Source organism: Ursus maritimus, unplaced genomic scaffold (genome assembly GCF_017311325.1).
Source record: "Ursus maritimus isolate PB19 unplaced genomic scaffold, ASM1731132v1 scaffold_34, whole genome shotgun sequence".
Lineage (NCBI taxonomy): Eukaryota > Metazoa > Chordata > Mammalia > Carnivora > Ursidae > Ursus > Ursus maritimus.
The window spans coordinates 13,408,499-13,414,871 of NW_024426008.1; positions in this window are offsets into that span (position 1 = coordinate 13,408,499).

A 6,373-nucleotide genomic window follows, 5' to 3' on the forward strand; every position below is an offset into this window, starting at 1 on the left:
TGAATCATAAAACATAAGAAAAATAATAGCACTGGTACTGAACTTTGGGCTTAAAGGGTTTGGGATATGAGTGAAATTCATGTTTTATTCATCAGGGAGAACAAATGATCAGAAAAAGTATAAAATGGGAATTTCAGGTAATCCCATGAGTCATTCCAAGATATGTGAGATTTTCACTTTTAATTAATTTTAAAAATTATTAAAATAATAAGATCACAGTACAGAAAACTTGGAAAAACAAAAAGGAGCCAATTCTGATTTTTTTTCTATGTAGTTTTTTTACATAGTTGTACTCATGCAGTATATACACTGTTCTGGCTCCCTTTTTGGCCTTCTTTTAGAATCTTCATGTTAGCATTTTTCAATAGTTACATAATTGCACATCTAGTAATTTAATTACTCCTCTAATAAAAGACTTCCAGTTAATTTCTAACATATAATTTTGATATGAATATCTTATTCTACAATTTAGCATCTATGTCAGGTGGGTTTTTTGGGCAAGAGTTCTAGATGTGATCTTTCTGGGTCACAGGGTTGTGAAGACTTTTATGACTACATTTTATTCTTAGGTGAGTAAAACAATCTCCATTTTACCAGAGCTGTGCAGTTCCCACGTCTAGACCTCTAGTGGGCCTCCAGCTTTGGGCTTTCCTTTCATGTAACACTACCCTAGACCACCATCCTGGGAAGAAAGACCATGTGGAGAGACCAGTCAACCCTCAGAACCATACAGCCAACCCTCAGGATTTATTTATTTAAGATGGCTAGGTAAATTTTGTGGTTGGATTATAGCGATTCCAGATTTAATATCTAAACGTAATGACCTTGTCTCAAAAAACTTTGAATTATTATACCTTCAAGGATATTACTGCAATGATGGGGAATCTTAACCATTAAGGAAATCACACTCGATTTGTTTAGAGAAGGATGTAATCTAAAGATCTCATCAGTCCTGGATGCCTGCAGTTTCTTTTGCTGGGTAGAGCTGCTACCGTACTGAAACTTAGTTGGAAAAAAAAAAGAGTGTTTGCTCAGGGTTTATAAATACTTTCACTGAAGTAACATTAAAACAAAAGCAAAATGAAACCTCAGTAGTAAATAGAAGTTGAGATTATTCTGCATTGGAACTCTGATAGGATGGAAACACGATGGGCCTTGGGGTCAGACAAGCTGTTTTGGAATTCCAGTTCTTCTACTTACTCAGTCTGTGACTCTGGACAAGTTTTGATTTTTTTGAAACCCAGTTATTGTATAAAATGGTGGTTAAAAATGTGTTAAATAAAAATAAGGCATAGGGACCCCTGGTGGCTCAGTCTCTTAAGCATCCGACTCTTGATTTTGGCTCAAGTCTTGATCTCAGGGCTGTGAGAGCAAGCCCTGCATTAGACCCCGCGCTGGGTGTGGATCCTGCTTGGGGTTCTTTCTCTCCTTCTCCCTCTGCCCCTCCTCTCCTCCTCTCCCTCTCTAAAAAGTAAATAAATAAATAAAATTTTTTTAAAAATTAGGTGTATATCAAAGTACCCAACCCACAGTGAGTGCCCAGTAAGTAGTAATTTCCTCCCTCCTTTATTCATGGCACACATTGATAATGTAATGAATACTTCAGAAGGAATACTTAAAATATTATCAATTTAAAATGCTTTCAGAAGCCTTTCCTTTTAGTTCAAGGGATCCTACATATGATTTTTGTAACTTTCTGTGAGGTTCTACTTATTTAAAAATAAGTTGAAAGAAAAAACAGTGCTGGATAAATGAGGCAGGTGTGGAGGGTTTAATTAGTTGGTTGCTTCCAGTTAAGCCACATATTTTCTTCTGTCTTTGAGTTTTCTCACCTAAAATGGAATAGCAGAACTTCTTAAGCTACTACAGTACTTGTTCCATGGATGAACAACTGTGGTTCACCTTTCAGGGAAAACATAATAGGTTGAATAGAGTTTTTTGTCCCCCTCTCACCCCCCACAAGTAATTTAATCAAGAGAAAAGGACTAAAGGTTAGAATTTTTAGTACTGGTAGACATTACCTGTCAAATAGATATATTCTTAATTCTGATATATGCAAGTAATAAAAACAAACTTCTGATTCACACAGTTAGTTACCCAATGAAATTTTATTGAATGCTCATTATGTTCAAGGTGTGTTTAAAAACAAAACAAAACCATAGACGTTTACGGCCATACAGACTTGTGTTCAGATTTTCATTGGCTTCACGCCTTACAAGTTGAGAAACTGGCGAGACTCACAATGAAGATATCTGACCTTCAGTGAATCCTCGCAGAGATTTTGCATGGAGAAAAATTGAGGAAAACGATGAGAAAAGAAACTGTCTGAGTTATGTATTGCCTTACAACAAGTAACACCCAAATATAGTAGCTTAAAATAACATCGGTTGATGATGCCACATGATTCTGAGGGTTTCTGTGTACTTCTGAGGGTTGGTCTCTCTACGTGGTCTTTCTTCCCAGGATGGTGGTCTAGGGTAGCGTTACATGACGGGGAAGGCCGAAGCTGCAGGCCCACTGGAGGCCTAGGCTCAGGAACTTTAAACCATGTCACTCTGGCCATATTTTATTGGTTCAGATTTAGGGCTATGGAAAAGAGAATGGGCCTCTTTATGGGGGATGGGGGGCTGTTGCAAAATCCCATTGCAAAGAGGTGTGTCCTGGGATGGGAGGAGTTTGTGGTCATTGAACAAAGTATAGTATCAACTGTGTTTGTTTTAAAGAAGCTGAAGAAGATGGTATCTATCCGCCGGCCTGGCAGTTTGTTACAGGTGCTCAACCAGTTTTAAGATCCTGCTCTTCTTTCCTTCGAGAATCATTCAAAGTTGAATGTGAAGGTACCATCCTAGTGGAGCTTAGGTTTGATGTCATTGTCTGTAATGCACACTTTAAAAGAGCACCCATGGCTGCCTGAAGCCACCAAAGTAGGCTTGTGCAACAACCTTGTGTGATAGGATGTCCAGTTAAATTTGAATGTCAGATAAGCAATTAGTAATTTTTTAATAGAAGTATGCCTTCCCTTGTTAGCAGCTTGGCATATGTTCTTCCAGAACTTTCCTGTGAATATTCCAACCTACACATATAAATCTTAAAAACTGCTATGATATGTGCTTTTACCAGTTGCTGTTTTCCCTTTCCGTATCTGTACCTTTAGATCTAACTCATTCTTCTGAGAACCACAGTGTTGCACGGCCTGTGCATATCACAGTTGACTTATGCCTACGTTCACAGATGGCTGTGTGGGTTATTAGCCATCCTTCTTCATTACAGAAAGTGCTACTACACATGTCCTTCCAGACATATCTTTATGTATTTCTGATGTATGAAGTCCTAGGATTGGCACTGTGATGAGAAAGGACATGCCTTGAATATGGAATGTTAAAATGCCTTCAAAAAGGGTATCGTTTTAAACTGTCACCAAAAGTACATGAACGTTCCAATATTTCCATCTTGCCAGCCATCAATATTTTAATCTTTGCTTATGTAACAGGAGGAATAATCCATTTTCATAGCAAATAGAGAAATAAATTGGGAGCAAATTCCCTTTAGAAGCACTGAATAGGAGAGAAATTTATTCAGTAAGCAGAAGAAAATAGATTGTTTCCTTTGAAAAGGAGATTTGATTTGTAGCTGTTTGGGAATATAAATGCATCAAATTCAAACCCAACCCCTTGGGTTTGAATAGGAAAGTCTAAAAACAGAAACAGTTACACAGGAATGGACTGGGAGGGCTGAATTTCATCCCTCATTACTGGCAATACACCCTCATCTGACTTCTTCAATTAATCACCCATACCTTTAAAGTTTCCCCACTGTGGAACCACTCTAGGCTTACCATCATTTTCACTACCCCCTTCAGAATACCACTGCATTTGTCCTGTTTCCTTATGCCTCAGAAAGGAAACTGGTGACCACCCAGAGTGAGGACCAAGAACCAAAGACGATAATATGCCCTGATGCACTGGGCCCAGAGTTTTTCCCATGGTGCTTTCTTCTTCTCCGTGCAAAGGACCAGAATTTTTTTTTTTCCTCATTTTCCCCCCTGGACCGTCCAGAGAGGAGAGGAAGAATTACTGTGCAAAAATCCCAACAACCCTCACTCCTGTCCAAATAAACCCAATCGAAACCAAATCCAAGCTGAAACAAATTTCTTCAAGGGAAGAATGCATGTATTAGAATCTACCCCTGAATGGCCTCCAATTACTGGGACTCATTAAGATCTTCACACATTAAAAAAAAAAAAAATGTTGTCATACCCATTTTTCTTTGCTGAAAACCCAGCTGTTCCTTTCCATTTTGAAATCATTAGATTGACTTGAAAAGTTAGAGCAGTATCTTAAAACCACGTTGGGTCCGGAAACAAACATTTACAATGTCCAGGATAAAAAGGGAGGTCTGACAGAGAAGACAACATAGAAGTTAAGAATGGGAAGAGGAAGAAAGGGATAAGGGAGGGCAACAAATGAGAAAACGTAGCACTGTTTCTATTGACGAGTGTTACCAATGGCGCCCCAGGTACTGTTTCATTTTTGATTGTTCCTGTCCTACAAACTCAAACTCCTCGCAGACTGGACAATGTCTTATTCATCTTTGTTTTCCCAGCACCCAGCAGGATACCTGACAAACAGTCTGCGTTCAGGAAATATTTTTTGGCCTGAGTCAAGCCACACTAGACTACTAATGAACATTCTGAAGTTTAAATTTCAGAGCTAGTCTCCAGGCATAGGTATATTTGTGGCTGGAAGACTTCTATAGATAAGGCTTTAAATCGATTGAGGTGCTTGTGAAAGATACAGATTTCTGGGCCCCACCCCAGAGATTCCAATACCAATGGTCTGGGAGGGCTGGGCAGGGCCTTGGGAATCTGCAGTTTTAACAGATTCCTTGGGTGCTTCTGATATAGCTTGGGAACCCAAGGCAGCTTGTAAATGAACACATCAGATGCTGTAAGCCCTGGAATGGCCCTGGTCTATCCTGGAATAGCCCTGGTAGTTTAGACGTTGTGCCTTGCAGCTTGATCAGAAAAGAACATGTGACCATACTAACATGTACATTTACCAAAGACATTAAACTAGAAGTTAGTGATCACACTGCACCAAGATTCCTAAGAATTTTGGGTCTCAAATGTCCAGTCTTGTTGGGGGGTCTGCAGATTTCTGAGAGCTCCCAGTGCCTAGTGCTGTGAAAGACCTAACGGGAGATATATGGAGGAGCACCAGTCAAGACATGCTTACCCACCTTAGTGGGGCTTTCGGAACCTGTTAACTGCCTATATATAGATCACTAACATTTTGAAGGAGATTTGCCAAGGAAAGATTGAATGTGTTAATAGGAAAACAAAATGTTATCGCACCTATGAGATGTTCAAGTTTTCTAATAAATGTTCATTAAAACCATGCTGAGAAATGGGGGTGGTGGGTGGGAGAGAAACCTGTTAACCATGTCTGCAAATGTGAGCTCACTGGGGCAGAAATTCAGAATGGACTAAAAGGGTAGGTGCTCCTAATCTGAAGTCAATAATCAGGGATGAATGGCTAGCATTGTTAATTGCAACACTAGTTAATTACAACTAGCATTGTAATTACAAGTGAGCATTACCTCTGCCAGCATACTGGGATCCACCCATAGTCACAGACCCAACCTGAATCAAGACTGCCTAGCTAGAAGAACACACGGAAAATAACAGAAATCAGGAAGGCATTTGTGTGGTACTTTATGAATTTCTTTTGTTCAGTAGAACCTCTCAGGAAGGTGGGTTTACTCGTTGTCATTCCCACCGCATAGATAAGTAAAGTCAGGCGCTGAGGGGTCCCCTGACATACCCAGTAACTCCTAGATAGTAAAAGCGGTGCTGTAAGGGTAACTCATGTCCTCGCCTACCCCAGTGACTCAACAAGAGCAACACGATACCACAAATATGTCTGTTACCGAACATTCTATTCGGCCCTTGCTTTCATTTAGGTAAGGTAGAAATACCCCTCCTTTCTACACAGGAGGTAAATGAGGCGAAAAAGTATCTTGACAAATCTACAGGGCCGTAAAAGGCAGCGTGTGGAGGTGGAGCCCGGATCTGACTCCACAAGTCGGAGAAGCTCAGATAAGGCTTTGCTAGCGGGCCTGCAAGTCAAGGATGAGAGCCCGGCCTGCTGAGGAGCGCTTACAGGTAGGCAGGGCAGCCCGGGGCCGCCGGGCAAGAGGGCCTTAGGCCATTTACCTGATCTGCACCCAGGGCCCTAGGCGGCTGTGGGTGGGGCCAGTCGCACGTATCTAACTAGGATCTAGAAGAGCCGGGACTTATGAAACACCTGCTTTCCCGTTCTCGGGTCCCCACCTGAAGCTGATTATCATCTCTGAGGTTTCGGCTAACGTAGGG